Here is a 17,573-nt window from a genome sequence, read left to right as displayed (position 1 = left end):
TGGGAACTCAGGAGGTTGAGGTAGAGGGTTCACAAGTTCAAGACCAGCCAGAACAACTTAGCAAGATCCCATTTCAAAAATAAAATAAAAAGGGTTCAAAATGTAGCTCAGTGATAAGAATACTTGACTACCATACTCAAGGCCCTGAGTTCAATCCCCAGTACCACAGGGAGAATAAAACAAAAGAACTCAAAACAAAATTTGTTGCCACCATTTTTCCCTAAATAACTCCACAACTGTAAACTCTATTCTGAGTTCAACCTCTTGTTGAGATGCAAAAAACCATCTCTCTCAGCTTGTCAAAGGTAACAAATTATTTTCACACAAGGTCACAATGGACTTCCTTTCTCTGACTCGAAAAACACACCCACTGTAGACCAACAGAATTCAACTAGCAAGACCAAATCATTCTAAGTGCTTTCAGATGTGATTCATGATATTAAAGAAAATGTCAAATTTACAAAACGCTCCTGACATATCCACCACCTATGAAAAAGAGTACTTTCAATTACACCTGCAATCCCAATGACTAGGGAGGCTGAGGCAGAAGTATCACAAGTGCAAAGCCTGCCTCAGCAACCTAGCCAGGCCATTAAGCAATTTAGTGAGACCCTGTCTCAAAACAAACAAACCAACCAACCAACCTGGGGATGTAGTTGGGTTCAATCTCCAGTACAAAAAAAAAAAAAAAAACCTGATAAAATTCAGATTTAAAACAAAACAAAAACTCCACACTCTGCTCAATTTCTCTGATGTGAACAACATGGTGCCACAACTAGCCTTATAGGAAAAGTACTGGCTAACAGTATTCCAAGAAGCCAGTATGGATTCATATCAAAACCACCCATACCCTCTTACCTGATTGCCCTCTATGATTAAGGACTCAATTTTTTTAAAAAACACAGTCAATGGTAACAAGTAATGTTAGCACAGCAAACAATTGAAGCCCATCACCCCAGAAACTCACCAACTGAGCAGACCCTCCAAAAATATTAACTTCCTTCATGAAAAATAAGAGTAAAGACAAATACATACACTGCAGGAAATCAGAAAATCAAAAATTACTCTATACCATCTCACTCCTCAAGAGTGACTAAACATTTTGCAATAACCTCTTTCCAGACTCTTTTGTGTATCTATGTATGTGAAGTACACACAAATAATACCCTTGGCATCACATTAAAAATGTCATTATCTATCGACTATTACCAACACCTTTAGAAACAGGAAATGTACAATAGATTTCATAATTGCCGCAGTCTTGGCTGGGCACAGAATCACGAGCCAATCAAGCAGGAACAAAACTTTATTTTGAAAAAGCCGCTAACACTCTCAGCGCCAGCAAGTCAAAAACCGGTCCTCCCACGAGGGTGTCCGACCGGAACCCGCGCCGACCGGAACCCCCCCCGTCTCCTCCCACCTCCTCCGGAATTCCCTCCTACTATCCTTCCCCAACCAATGGGAACTCTCCAGCAGTCCCGTAAAGTCCCGTAACTTGAGTCCGGTAGCAGGCCAAGGTGAACAGCGGGAGTCCAGTTTGCATATGAATGTAAATTTTAACATAATCATCTCAGTGGCTAGCTGGCGTCACTTTACAACCAAAGGTGCCATACATCGTATATATGCTTGTGGCTCCTAGCATCTGCCCCCTTCTGTTTAATTAAGCAACAAGCAATGTGGCTAGGGACCGTGCCTGGTAGGTTGTCCAATTTAACATATGGTTCTTACCCGTCATGGGAGAACTGACCTTTAGGCGTCAGCTTCCTGTTGTAATTCTCCACCTGATGGCTGCTTGTCCTCTAAGCTTGCTTTCTTTAAATTCTCCTCTGTCTGACTAGCTTGAGAGACCTTCTCTTTTGCTTGACCTAGCGTTTTTTCTACCATAGTCTGGACCTCTAACAATTTACTTAACAGTTTTTCGGTTTGTTTTTTATTGGATTCTAATCTACTATAACCTAACCCAATAAGGTAGGATAAAACAAAGCCGAAGCAGAATGAAACAAAGACGGAGCAGACAATGGTTGTATCAATTTTCTCTTTCTCAGGGCTGAATAACTTCAAACCTTGAGCCAACCATTTTTTCCAGTTCGCCTGAGAAAATTCTAGGGCTAGGGAGCTCGAAATGAAAACAAAATAAATCAAAACAAGAACACATTGTTTTCTGAGAAGGTCATCCATCCTGTCGCCTTCCCTCAGGGGTGAGCAATTTACTCACCTCTAAGCTTCAGGCGTTCCCCGTACGGGCCACCAAATGCCGCAGTCTTGGCTGGGCACAGAATCACGAGCCAATCAAGCAGGAACAAAACTTTATTTTGAAAAAGCCGCTAACACTCTCAGCGCCAGCAAGTCAAAAACCGGTCCTCCCACGAGGGTGTCCGACCGGAACCCGCGCCGACCGGAACCCCCCCCCGTCTCCTCCCACCTCCTCCGGAATTCCCTCCTACTATCCTTCCCCAACCAATGGGAACTCTCCAGCAGTCCCGTAAAGTCCCGTAACTTGAGTCCGGTAGCAGGCCAAGGTGAACAGCGGGAGTCCAGTTTGCATATGAATGTAAATTTTAACATAATCATCTCAGTGGCTAGCTGGCGTCACTTTACAACCAAAGGTGCCATACATCGTATATATGCTTGTGGCTCCTAGCACATAATAATATTTTTATCATGATCAGACAAGTTTTCAGAATGTGAATTCCTACTAACTCTAATACAGTAGGGCTCCCTTATTTGCAGAATCCCAAGAAACCATTAAAATACCAAACCTTATATATACTATTTTTTTCCTACACATATATGCATGTAATAAAGTTTAATTTGTAAATAAGACATAATAAGAAACTGATAAAGAAACAATAAAATAGGACAATTATAACAATTTCCTATAATAAAATTAAGAGTGTGGTCTTCCTCTCTCTTTTCTTTCTCAAAATATCTTATTCTACTGTACTCTTCCTTCTTGTTGACAGCAGTAACTGAAACCACATACATGGAAACTGCAGATAGGCAGGGATAACCGTATAAAGCTTATAAAACATATGCAAGATCCAATTGTTGAAAACTACAACACTGATGAAAAATCAAAGATGGCCTAAATAAACAGATATTCCATGTTCATGGCTCAATATCATAAAGAAGTCAATTCTCCCATGATTTACAGATTCAATAATATGTCAACCAAAAATCCCAAACACAGGGCTGGGGAGTATACCTTAATGGTAGAGCACTTACCTAGCATGTGTGAGATCTGGGGTTCCATCCCCACCACCACAAAAGGGGAAAAAAAAAAAAAATCAAAAAATTCCAGGGGGATTTTTTAGACATCAACTAGATGATTCTAAAAAGTGTATGGAAAGGCAAAGTAATACGCAGCCAGAGGAATTCTGAAAAATAAACACAATAGGAGAACTCACAAGACCTGATTTCAAGACTTACCATAGAGCTATAGTGGTATCTGGTATCGGGACGTAGCTCAGTGACAGAATGCTTGCCCAGAATACATGAGCCCCTGGGTTCTATCACCAGTACCACTGCCAAAAAGGGAGGGGGGGGGGGGTACACACAAATAATATTTTTATCATGAGAGACTATAAAACTACAGTAATCAACAATGGTAATGGAGAAATGAAACACAGATCAATAGAACAGAATAGAGAATTCAGAAACAAACCAATAAATATATGGCCAAATTTCAACAAAGGTACAAAGGTAATTCAATGAAGAAAGGATAGTCTTTTCACCACTCATTGCTAGAAGATCCACATACAAAAAAAAACAAGAACAAAAACAAAAACAAAAAACATTCATAGCATGAATCACTTAGGGAAATTAACTCAAAGTTGGTCAAACCACCACCAAAGTAGTTTCAAAGTTTATAAAACAAAATGTAAAATTTGAAACTATAAATATAGCTCCTTAGAGAAAATACGGGGAAATTTTTGTGCTACAAAGTTAGCAAAGATTTCTGATACTACACCAAAAGAATGCTCCATGAAAAAAAACATTGTACAATTAAGATATTCTGCTCCTTAAATGACATTAAGGCTACAGTTGTAGATCAGTGGTAGAGTACTTGCCTACCATGTATGAGGCACTGGATTCAATCCTCAGCATCATATACAAATAAATAATATAAAGGTATAAAAAATACAATTAACATTTAAAAAAGGATTAAAAAAACAAGCATCATAGGAGAAAATCTGCAAATCATAATATATTGGGTGGGGGGAGTTACGGAGATTGAACTCCGGGATACTCAACCACTGAGCCACATCCCCAGTCCTATTTTGTATTTTATTTAGAGACAGGATCTCAATGAGTCACTTAGTGCCTCATTGTTGCTAAGGCTGGCTAAGAACTGCAGATGCTTACAGCCTCCTGAGCTGCTGGGATTTTTAATGGCCAATTTTAAATAGAAACATCACCAAAGAATGGCAAATAATCATATGAAAAGATACAATCATTAGTCATTGGGAAAATTTTTTAAAATAAGGCTCATACTGTATAATTCCATTTATATGGCATTTTTGAAAAGGCAAAAAGACTTGGAGACAGAAAACAAATCAGGAGTTTCCAAGGTCTGGGGGTGAAGAATGGGTTGACTACAACAGGACTCAGGAGAGGGCTGGGGATATAGCTCAGTTGGTAGAGTGCTTGCCTTGCATACAGAAGGCCATGGGTTCAATCCCCAGTACCACACATACACACACACACACACACAGACTCAGAAGAATTTGGGGGGATGAAGGAACTGACTGGCTTTTTTTTTTTCAAGGAGTGGCTATATGAATGGGTACATTTGTCAAAACTCAGAGAACATTACACATTAAAATGGGTGAATTTTAATAAATGCAATCTATACATGTAAAAAAGAATGACAAAAGACAAGAGAAACATAAAAATGTACTGAAAGAACTTTGATTTTACCCTGGTTCAAATAAAATTGTTTTAAATCAACTATAAAAGACATTTAGAAGACAAAAAGAAAAAGCTGAATATGTATGAATAATAGTACAGAATTATTATTAAACTTCTTAGATGGAAATAACTGCATTTGGTTACACAGAACAAGGATCAGCAAATTTTTTTCTATAGAAGACCCCACCATAAATATATTTGTCTTTGAGGATCACAGGGTCTCTGTGTTAACTACTCTAGGATGCCACTGTAGCACCAAAGCAGTCAAAGACAATATGTAAACAAAAGGGCGTGGCTTTCCCAAGAACACCCTATTTACAAAAACAGGAAGCAGGCCAGACTTGACAAGACAAAACTGAACTACAATGACAGAAAAGAGAGTACCCTAGTTGTTGTCTATGGTGAGGTAGACAATGGGAAAGAGTTGAAGGGACTGCTGGAAAGCAGCACATCACAAATGACAGAAATGTTCTATATCTTGATAGTGCTTGTTAAGTTATAAGCACGGATACCTTTTCAAAATTCACTAAATTCTGTATACTTAAAACAGGTGCACTGGGCTGGGGTTGTAACTCAGTGGTAGAGCTCTTGCCTAGCACACATAAGGCACTGGGTTCAATCCTCAACACCACTTATAAATAAATTAAATAAAGGTATTGTGTCCATCTACAACTAAAATTATTTTTTAAATGGGTGACATATCATAAATTTATAATGCTTCTATAAACTTGACTTGTTTTTCAAATGTACAGATGTTCCAGATGACAGTTATCAATGATGTAAAAAACATGGCCTTTGGAGCCAGAATTCAAATTTCAGCACCATGGCCTACTACCTATATGGTCACTGCCAAGTCACTTTAGAGTTATTTCCTCATCCTAAAATAGATCAATAACTCCTGCCTCATAGATTTAAGAATTATATAAGAAATAAAGGTAAGATTCAGTATAACATCTGGCACATAAGAGGCACACTCCCCTGACCTACAAAGTTTTTTAAATCCTAAGTATGAAAATGATAGTAAAGATCAGACTAGCTTCTTTTGTAGTCTTCTGAAATATTCTGACATTCTTTGTTCACTGTCTGTTGTGGTTTCACCTGACTTCAAGCACTGGCATCCAATGTCAGTTCCTAAAGTCCACAGTAATTTGGGTCTAACAGCAAGCACTGTGAACTGAAATTTATTTTAGAAAATATTCCACAACAAATGTTATAAAAGGAAACATAAGAAGACCCAAAAGTGAAAAGAAAAATATCAGTTTCCCAAGCAAAAAGAATGGCAATAAAAATGTTGTACTATTTTAATTACCTTCTTTAAAGAACAAACAATAAAGTTGGATGTTTTCCCTTTTTAGACTAGGATTTCAGTTTTATTGAAAGCAGTAGCTAACCAATGAAATTACACCACCACACAGCATTTGTATAGTGATTTATTTCATGTGTTTCTCACAAGAGTAGTATATAATAAAAAGGATAAGGATAATATTAATTTTTCACTTTATAAGCAAGGATACTAAGTCTAAGGCAGATAAAGCAGCTTGCTCAAGATCACACAGCAAATAATGGTAAACTCTGGATGTGAAGTCAGATCCTGTGATTCCATATCACATGCTTTTACTAGAGATCACCATGAGAAAACCATCTTCAGTCTGTAAAACTCTTAACTCCTACTGACTTTTCATAATATGTCTTAATTAAAAACACCAATTATTATAGAATGTCATATTTAATTAATTCCTAACCATTTAAGAATAACTGGTTATTTTGAGTAACAGGCTAATACTATGGAAAAGTATAAGCTTATGATATGATCAGAAAGTACAAATTCAAAAACATTAATTTCCATAAAAGAGCCTACCAAGTGACATAAACAGTAAACACCTCACACCTATTCCTTCTCTCCCACCTCAATATCCACATCATATAAACACACTATTATTCATCTTCCCCAGATACTGAACACAACCCTGAAGAGGTGAAAAAAAGAAAAGTACCCCACTGCCCAACACAAGTATTCATACAAATGACAGTATTTCAGGAACAGATCTGCTAGTCCACCCTCCCAACAAACACTGATAAAAATAGGTGATCTATTCATCTTCTACTTATTCTGTATCATTCAACCTAAAAGTGAAGTGAAAGGCTATAAATCTGACGACATGCTCACAAAACAAACTTTCTACCAACTGCTTCCTCCAGTCTCCCCAAAGACAGCCTGACAGGGGAAGCAGTGCTTTCAAATGGATACCTGCCCTCATTAGTAATAACTATAGTAAATCAAACCTACTTGAGTGCACTAAACATTAACCTTGAAGGAGCAAGCACAGCTGGGTGCAGGGGCAGCACATCTGTAATCCCAGCTACTCAGGAGGCTGAGACAGGAGGATCACCAAGGTTGAGGCCAGCCTGGGCAACTTAGCAAGATTCTGTCTCAAAATTAAAAATTAAAAGGGTTGGGGATATAGAGTGCCCCTGAGTTCAATCCCCAATATAAAAAAAAAAAAAAAGGAGGGTATAAATAAGACTCAAGTTTCAGGATTTCTTCTTTATCAAAGAAACAGCTGAACTACCATACACAGAAGCATCACTTTTAAGAATGCTTTTGTAAGTTATGTAAAAAATGCATCAAAATTAACATTATGGCTACCAGGAGACAGCTACCTAACACAGTTTCACTTATTCCTAAGAGCACCGTAAGCATGCTACTACACCTTTTAGAACAGGAAACTGAAGCTGAGAGGAAAAGTAAGGTGCTCAAGGACAAAACTATTCAAAGGAAATGTGAGAATTTGAACTCAAATATACCTACCTCCAAAGTGTGTGTACTTCCTTCTAAATTGTGCCATCTCCCAATTTCACAACTGAGGAACATGTGGAGTTGTGAATGGATTAGTGCAGCAGTTTTAACATTTTAACCTTTCACCAACTGGAGGGGAGGATTTCTAAATTGCAATCTTTTTTTTTTTTTTTAAATCCATAGTGCATGATCTGAACCCCAATTCAAGAAGATATCAACAGGTGAAAAGGAGGGTGAGAAATCCTTTTTAAATAAAACTAAATTTCATCACAGATGTACAAGTAAACTTTCATTTTGGACAAGTCCTCAGAGTCAATGGCTATCTCCTCTGTTCACTACCACTGGCTAGTAAAAAGCATTTCACCCAATTCAAACACATGCTGAATGCCTGCATTGTGTATAACACTTTTTTGGGCAAAGAGGATACAAAGCTAAGTAAGGCCCATTACAGTCTTCAAGGAGTTAAAAGACCAGAAAATTCCATTTATACTACCAGTACAGTTACTGTTCAGTCCAGCAAATAAATGAACTGTGAGAAATTCTATAACGCAAGTATGTACAACACTGCTATCACAGCCTAGAGAAGGAAAGCAACTGGTATACTTGTCACACTACGTTTTAAGTAGTATTTGTTTACATTATGTCCCTCCCTGACAACTCGTTCCAACCTCTGTCACCCTCCCTCCCTTCCACCCCACAATCTCTCTCTCTCTCTCTCTCTCTCTCTCTCTCTCTCTCTCACACACACACACACACACACACACACAAAACCACAGAAACAGGAAAGAAGCCCAAGACAAACACTGTGATTCCTCCATCCCTATGCCTTAAGAAATGTTTTCCTTTAGCTTCATCAGGTGAAGAAAGTTGGTTTTCAAGCACAAGGAGGCCAACCAAATCAGAAACACCCAAAATCACTTCTCCAGATTACTCACTAGCATGAGAAATCAAAACAAAGTATTACACTCAGTATTTCCCAAATTTCTTTAATTTAGCAAATGGCAAAGGGATACAACTGAAATTAACGTTAAATGATACTTTGGTAAATTTGTTCCACTATGAATGACAGACATGTAAGCTAGTTCCATCTGGGGAATTTAAACAGAATTATTCTCATATCCTAAGCCCAACAAACCGAATGCAGTGGAATGGTACAACCAAAGCTTAACAAGGCTTGTAATTAATGCAGTCCACAAATCCCCAAGAGACCATTACAGAGGGCAAGAACAGTAACACTGATTTATCTCAAATGATCATAACTCCTTCACAAATTTGCAAATAATGACCTTTCAAGCACCGCAGCGTTTGTCCTGATCTGGACAGTCCAAAGGCTTATAAAAACTGAATAAACTGCTTCTTCTGAAAATAAAACGGAGTGGGGGTAGTAACCAAAGAAGGTCCAATGCTAAGCACTTCATATTTGCCTGAGGCAATAAACTCTCAAAATAACTTCATTACTGAGTACAAGAGCAAAGAATGAACACCAAAATATTGCTCAATCCAACTTTGATTGTGCATTTCTGAGTACACAGTAGGATCTAGAAACAATATGTCGGAACTATTCTGTTAATTATTTTTTTTTAAAAACGAGTCTACTCTTTCTTAATGGAAAAAAAAAATTCCCCATGAGTTTTTAAAACTCCTTACATACTGGTTGGCTTAGCAAACAAAAAAAAAAAGTTTTAAGTGTCCCTGAGCCATATTTACAAAAAAAAAAAAAAAAAAAAAAAAAAAAACTGTTTCTTTTGGTCTCAAAGTGTAGCTGCACTTGAGCTGTGTGGCAAGGCGAGCCGAAAGCACGATTCCCGGAGCGCGTGTGGAACGCACCGGTCCCCCCCGGCCTCTGATGTCCGGAGAAGACGCACAGATCAGTAGGGCCGCGCCCCCGGAGAAGGCGCAGAAAAGCCCCCCGAGGCGGGCGCGGCCCGAAGTGTTTACAGTCCGCACCGGCCCGGGGGAGCCGCTCCCTAGCGCTCGCAGCACTTGTTCACGGCAGCGCACTCCGCCCGACAAGCGAGACCCAAGGAGCGGTTGCCCGCCCGGGAGGAGAAGGACGGCCCCCGTGGCGCGGAGCCCCGGGCGAGGGTCCAAAGCCTCGCGGGGGGCGCAGGCGCCACCGGAGCAACCGCGGCCGGGAGAGGTGCCGCGCCCCCCACACAGGCGCCGCGGCAGCCCAGAGGGGAACAGCGGGAGCCGGAGGCGCGCCTCAGCCCCAGCACAGACAATACCGGAGGAGGGGTTCACAGAGCGGGGCCGCGGAAGTGCCCGCCGCCCATTCATCCCCCGCCCGCGCGCCCCCGGCCCCCGCCCCGAAGAGCTGCCGCCAGGGGAGGGGCCTGCGCTCCGCGCTCCTCGCCCCGACCCCTCCTCAAACCACAAAACTTCCCCCAACTCCATCAACTAAGTTGCCCTCTCACCGTGCGGCTCCCGGGGCTCCCCCGCGGGCCGAGCCGGAGCAGCTCTCCACCTTCGCCACGGAGAAGGACAACAGACGGCCGCTCTGCGGCGACGGCTACTAGGCGAGGAGCCGACACGGCGGTTTCGACCGAGCCCAGGCGCTTCACCACCGCCGCTCCGGCTCCGCGCTGGCCCAGCACACAACCAGCTACCCACGCATGCGCCGCCAGCCACCGGGCTTTGGGCGGGGCACTAGAGGAGGGCCGTAAAACCTAGGAGCCCTCCTGTGAGTAAGCGCGGAAACCAGGGCCAAGAGCTGGGATTGCATGGTAGAGCTGCCCATCAAACTCCGTGAGGCCAATAGAAGTCTTTCTGGGCAGTGTGCTCTGGTTGCTAAGGGAGGCTGAGGTTGACCGTCGCCGCTGCTCCGAAGCAAAGTGATCAAAGTCGGGTAGCCAGCAGCTGCCGCTGGTTGAAATGCCCACCCACCTTCTCTCCACCCCATCTCCGGAAACCGCCCTTCCACAGTGTGCTTGGCGCTTACTTGAGCTGTAGCACTTACCACACACACTCAAAAGATTTTTTCTTCTATTCTCCCCCCTAACTCCAATGAGGAAGTGGGGTCTTCCAGTTGTCCTATGTAAGAGACTCATGCTAGGTACTCAACAAGTGTTACTTGGATAGATGGCACGATGGAGAGATCAGGACTGTCACTATGCATTGTGAAATTTTGGCTACTCGATCACCACAAAATTTTAGGCTTACAAATGCAAAGGACCTCAGAAATCATCTGGTGGCTTCTGAGAAACAAAATATGGTCCAAGTTCCAATGGTGGTCCAGGATATTGTATTGGAATACGAAGAAACGTTTTCACTCTGTGTGTGTTTTAATAAGTATTGCAGAGGAGGGTGGGAATGACTCTCATGTCAAACCACTGTTTCCCCTTTGTCATTTCTTAGGTCAATAAAAAGTTGTTCTAAAAAAAAAAAAAAAAAAAAAGAAGGAAAAAGGACCCTACCACGGTGCGATGGTGCACTCCTAATAATCCCAGCGACTCCAGAGACTAAGGCAGGAGGATCATAAATTCGAGGTCAACCTCAGCAATTTAGCAAAGCCCTAAGCAACTTAGGGAGATCCTGTCTCAAAAAAATAAAATATCTGGGTTTGTAGCTCAACGGTACAGAACCCCTGAGTTCAATCCCTAGTTTAAAAAAAAAAAGTACTTAAAAATGTTAAGTGAAAAACGGAGACTATAAGCAGTTCAAGAACGTGCAAGAACAATTTGTAGAGATTGATGAAAAAACCATGGTTACCTAGGGGAAGAAGGTTATTGGCTGGTAAGGAGCAACAAAGGACCCCTTGGGGTGGTGGTTCTGCATTTTGATCTGAGTGGTAAAAAAAAAGTATATACATATGAAAAATTCAAAAGCAGCCATATACTTAAGATTAGTGCACTTTACATATTTTAAACAAGTATTTTTAAGGTCAGCTTTTAAAAATCCTACAGGACATGGAAACATTTTTTGCAAAGATGCAAATGACTGTCATTTAGGAAACCCGATCCAGATAAGCTCACTATCAGAAACCAAACTTCTGAGAGAATATTATGAAAATCTAATACTTGTATCAGGCACTCTCATTGTTGAAGGGTTCTAAATCTTAGAACTGCTTCTACTATTGAGTTTAAATTTGCTTCTCTGTCAGTAAACCTGATTCTTATATGTTATTTTCTTAGTTCACCTTCACAAAAATGATAAAAACCAAGGCTAACCCTGGTTCTTCATGTAAAAAAAATGTTTCCAAATCACCTTATCATGCTGCTCAACTTCTTCTATATTCACTCAAAACCCTCCTTGATGCCCTTCAATAGATGAATGGATTAAAACAATGTGCCATTTATACACAATGGAATATTACTCAGCACTAAAAAATAAAAAGATCATGGTATTTGCAGGCAAATGGATGGCATTAGAGCAGATTATGCTAAGTGAAGTTAGCCAATCCCTAAAAAACAAATGCCGAATGTCTTCTCTGATATAAGGGGGGTGACTCAAAATGGGATAGGAAGGAAGAGCATGAGAAGAAGACTACCACCAAATAGGGAAGAGAGGTGGGAGGGAAAAAGAGGGAGAAGGGGAGTTGCATATAAGATGGATGGAGAACCTCATTGTTATACAGAATACATATATGATGTTGTGATGAGAAAAAAAAGTGTGTCACATTAGATTGGATAGATAGAAAGGATGGGAGAGGAGGGGAAGAGTAGGAGGGATAGGAAGGGCAGCAGAATAGAATAGACATTATGATTGATGTATGTACATTCCATGTATGTATTATATGTCAAAATACATTCTGCTGTCATGTATGACTAAAAAAAAATTTAAAAACCCTCCTTGAAAATATTTAATAGTTGGCACAAAGAGAAAAGACTCCTGCATTCTAGTCCTGACCCTGCCACAAAAGAGTTCACCATGAGCAGGTTGCTCTTCCATGAAGAACCTCGAAAGGGGGCTCACCCAGAAAGTCATTTGGACCTTAATGTTAGCTGAGGCAGCAGTAAATGTTACCATGTCATTTTTCTAGTGACGGTCTGAAAATTCCATTCCCTACTCCCCACTCTTAGTGGGATATTTACACCTTTCTCAGGGGCTGCAGAAAGGATTGAAAGTTGAGCACTTTCCAAATTTACTGTACTATGAAATACCTGGAATTTAGTTAAAAGTAGATTCAGACTCAGTAGGTCTAAGGTTGTGGGATTCTCTATTTCTAAAAAGTTCCCGGCTGGTACTGAAACTGCTCATTTGGGATCCCATTCTGAGAGACAGAGTCTACTCTAAATTTTCCAGACAGCTGAGCCCTTCTGTCCTCTGAGAAGTCCTAAATAGTTATCTGCATGGCTATCATCCAGATATTCCTCTGAATATTGGCTATCTTTTCTCATTTTTCCATGAAAACTTATGTATTGATTGCATATAATAGTGGATGATTCACAAGTTTTAGTCCAATATACTATTGGACTATTATTATTATGTACTATTATTAAATTTAGATATATTGCATAGTATATCACATAAAATGTGCCAATAATCTTCTTTTCCTTTTTTTTTTTTTTTTTTGTGTGTGTGTATGTGTGTATCTTTTTGACAGTGCTGGGGATCAAATCCAGGGCCACCCACATGGGAGGTATGAGCTGTAACATTGAGCTACATCCTCAGCCCAGCAATCATTTTTTTAAATTTTTTTTAAAGAGGGGGAGAGAATCTTTTTTTTAATTATTTTTTGTAGACGGACACAACACAATGCCTTTATTTTTATGTGGTGCTGAGAATCGAACCTGGGACCCGCCCATGCTAGGCGAGCGCTCTACCACTGAGCCACAATCCCAGCCCCCAACAATCATTTTTATAACCAAGTAATTCCCACAATCCCAGCCCCCAGAAATCATTTTTATAACCAAGTAATTCCATAACTTTGCTTGGATGACCCTTTCAAAGGTCAACTATACCAAAGTTTCTGAAGACAACAGCTTTTCCACCCAAACAGGTTACACATAAATTTCCAATGGAACCTGGAATCACCCTCAAGGAATTTTAATTTCCCGTGTTGGGGAAGTTTACCAAGATTATTTTAAAGAGAAGAACTTTATGCAGTACGCTTTTAGAAAGACATTGAATCAGTGTCATGACAAGACTATTATATTTAGTAATTAACTACATGGGTGTAAAAAATTAAAATATATATTGAAATCCTCTGTTGGAATGCTTTACACTGTCCATAGAACAGAAACCAACATCACAATAAACATTTTAAATAACAATGAGTCATAAATACAGTCCTTGAAATTCTTTCCAATACACATGACTATTGTCTAAAACATGCCTTCCTTTTAGCAACTAGAACCTGCTACAACTCCACTTGCCTGACCAACCTATCTAGAGTAACCCACTCTCACATGTAATTGTACCGCAATTAAGGAAAAGAGTATGGAGGCTCCCCCAAAAAACTAAAAAACAGTAGGATGTTTGGCATACACCTGCAATCCCAGCCACTCATGAGTTTAAGGCAAGAGAATTGCAAGTTCAAGATCAGCCTGAGCAACTTAGCAAGACTCTGACATAAGATAAAAAAATTAAAAGGGCTGGGAATATAGCTCAATTGTAAAGCACTGCTGGGGTTCAAGCACCCATATTGAAAAAAGCTAAAACTAAAAATAGAATCCCAGGGCTGGGGTTGTGGCTCAGTGGCAGAGTGCTTATCTCACACATGTGAGGCACTGGGTTAGATCCTCAGCACCACATAAAAATAAACAACAAAATAAAGATATTAAAATATATTTAAAAAATAGAATCCCATATGATCCAACTGTCCCACTTATGGGTATCTATTCAAAGGAAATGAGATTAACAGATCAAAGAGATACCTATATACCCATGTTTATTGTAGCATTATTCATAATAGTCAAGATATAGAATAAACTGAGATGTTCACTAACAGATGATTAGAAAAAGACAATGGAATATTATTCAGCCATAAAAAGAATGAAATCCTGTCACTTTTTGCAAAATGGATGGAAATGGGAGTCACTATATTAAGTGAAATAAGCCAAGCACAGAAAGACAAATACTGCATGTTCTCTCTCATATGTGACCTCAAGTAGAATAAAGTAGACTAATGATTACTGGAGGCTGGGAAGGGCAAGGAAATAAAGGGTGGTTGGATAACAAGTCACAAAATACAGAATGATAGGAACAATAAGTCATAATGTTCTGTAGCACAGTAGGGTAATTGTAGTTCACAATAATTTGTTATATATTTGAGAAAAACAAGAAGAGAGGCGATCAAAGGTGCCAAACATAAAGGAAATGGTAAGGAAATGGAATTGCTAATTATTCTGTGTTGATCATTACATATTATATACATGTATTAAAAATTATCACACAGCACCCCACAAAGGTATACAATTATTATGTGTTAATTATTACATGTTAATATTGCATGTTAAGCAAGAAGAAAATAATGAAATCAATAATAAAGAGGTCCACTCTCACCTAGTTCTCTTTAATATTACCCAATTTTTTTTCATAGCATTTTTTCCAATCTAAAAGTATCTTATTTATTTTGTATGTGTATTTTGGTTTTGTCCCCCATTATAATGTAATCTCCCTGTTATTTTGTTTACTCCTCCATCTTCTGCATCTAGTACACAGTGAGGACTCAGTAATAAGTTTCACATGAATGAATTTGTACAAAAAGAACTCCCATGAGGTGCCCTCAAACTGAATGTCCCTGATACTGAAGATTTGTTTTTCTAAGGTGCACCAAATATCTCTTCAGAGAATGTCCCATTTCACAGAAAGAGATTTCAGGTTTAATAATTTTCTCACTTCCCTTAAGCTTACAAGCCAGAAAAGAGGTCAAGGCCTTATCAAGCTATCATAGGATTTTGTGTCTCTCCAGTATCTTTCTAATTGATTTAATATAACAAGGATACGTCCCATCTTATAGAGACCCTGGAAATAACAAAGGAAAGAAAAAAAAAATTGGAAGCACGATTAGAAGAACAGAAACTTCTGTGGAGACCCATGGTTCCTAATATGTCTAGTTTTGCAAAAGAAGCACTGGAACAAACTTGTCCCAGGGTTCTTCTTGTGCAGCAGTGGACATTTTATTGCTTTGTGATAGAAATAGTATCCTGAGGTTGCTTTGGGAAATTCTCTGAGCCCCTTGTTTGGTGTGAAGCCAACTCTACCACAGTCCATGGTCTTACCATAGGACCCAAATTTGAGCCAATCAATGCATCCTATCCACAGTCGATAGAAATTAGTTCAGGGTTGGTCACATGATCCTAAATATGTCAACCAGGGGCAATGGGAGCAAATTTTACCCTTTCTTTGAATTATCAGTGTTTTCATTGACTGGAGTCTTTGCCTTGACAGGATTAAGAAGGATATGTCTGATAGCCATCTTATCACCATGAGGAAAGAACCTCTTAGGATAGAGCCAGCACAGTGGAAAAGTAGGAAACATGAAGAAAACAATGTCTTGGTGACTCTGTTTGAACTGTTGAGTCCAGTACTTCCTAAAGATGGAACAAAATGTAGATATTTCAATTATATAAGCCAATAAAGCCAATAACAAAAGTTATTGTTACTCACATTCACAAGAATCTTAACTGATACACCATCCATGAGCATCTGATGATCACTGTTCAATGCCACAGCTGCCTCTTTTTTCAATTAGCAAATAGCTGTCAAAAGTTTACTGTGGCTGGACACGGTGGCACACACCACAGTGGCTTGGGAGGCAGAGACAGGAGGATTGCGAGTTCAAAGCCAGACTCAGCAAAAAGTGAGGCACTAAGCAACTCAGTCAGATCCTGTCTCTAAATAAAATACAAAATAGGGCTGGGGGTGTGGCTCGGTGGTCAAGTGCCCTTGAGAGTTCAATCCCTGGTACTCAAAAAAAAAAAAAAAAAAAAAAAAACAACAAAAAAAAACCTCTACTGTGTGCCAGGAATTAGGTTTGGTCCTGGAGTTACCTGTGAAAAACAAGGTTCCTGTCCTAAAGTAGCTTACAGTATCGAGGGAAACAGATAGGCAAAATTTTATTTTTAAAAGTGTTCAAATGTGTAAGTGCCTTTAAAGACAACCACATTTCAGCACAAAAACAGGTGAAATTACTTTCAATAATATCCTAGTTAACCATGTATATGTGTATATGGATATATGTACATATATGTACCCACATATATTTTTATATATGGATATGTATCCCAAATGTTATAATTTTGATGTATACTCAATATAAAAATTCATTAATGAGGTATTTTGCTTTCTTTTTATTACACTGAGTTTTTAAAATAATCCAGAGTATGTATTATATTTACATCTCTTCTCAATTCAGACTAGCAAGCTTTCATGTTGGTAGGCAGCAAGTGCTCTACCACTGACACACCTCCAGCCCTAGCCACATTTCAAGTGCTTAAAAGGGTAGTGGCTACTGGACCCAACAACAAAAGTCAGGTTGTTTAGTTTTTTTTCTTTTTTAAATGGAACCAGGGACAAATCCAGGGCATTGCACTCACTAGGCACAGGCTCTACCACTTGAGCTACACACCCAGTAGTTGATGGATTTTTATCTCATTTATTCTTTACAATACCCCTTAGACTGGCACTGTTATCCCCTTTTAACAAATAACATAGGCTTAGGGAGATTAATAACTCTATCCAAATCTCATAGCTACTGATTGGTTCGGTTTATCTCCCAAGAATAGAAAACTAAGGGAAAGTCACCAAATCTAATTTAGAATAGTGCATGCACTAGATCTTCCCTTACTCTGGCTCTCTCACATACCCTCTCACTCTACTTAGAACTGTGAGCACTTAGCCTACCTACAAAGTAGGTGCTTGATAAAGAGCCACTTAATCAACAGATCCATGTCCAGAATACATTCCTATAATGCATTTC

The 17,573-nt window shown here is 39.5% G+C and overlaps 1 protein-coding gene across 11 annotated transcripts in view; it reads right to left on the bottom strand.

Moving 5' to 3' along the window:
• Positions 1 to 10,326, bottom strand: part of AKAP13 (A-kinase anchoring protein 13) — a 351,990-nt gene extending 341,664 nt beyond the window's left edge. For 9 of the 11 annotated variants that reach the window (XM_081292576.1, XM_081292572.1, XM_081292577.1 and 6 more), the window contains exon 1: positions 10,126 to 10,257. The gene's annotated coding sequence lies outside the window, so the exon portion shown is untranslated. Of the gene's footprint in view, positions 1 to 10,125 lie in introns of all 11 variants that reach the window. The other 2 variants (XM_081292573.1, XM_081292574.1) reach the window with 1 other exon arrangement.
• Between the last annotated feature and the right edge of the window lie 7,247 nt (positions 10,327 to 17,573).

This window comes from Spermophilus citellus (assembly GCF_964194105.1).
Source record: "Spermophilus citellus genome assembly, chromosome: 4".
Classification (NCBI taxonomy): domain Eukaryota; kingdom Metazoa; phylum Chordata; class Mammalia; order Rodentia; family Sciuridae; genus Spermophilus; species Spermophilus citellus.
The sequence above is the reverse complement of the archived record's forward strand: the minus strand, read 5'-3'. Positions and strand labels throughout refer to the sequence as shown.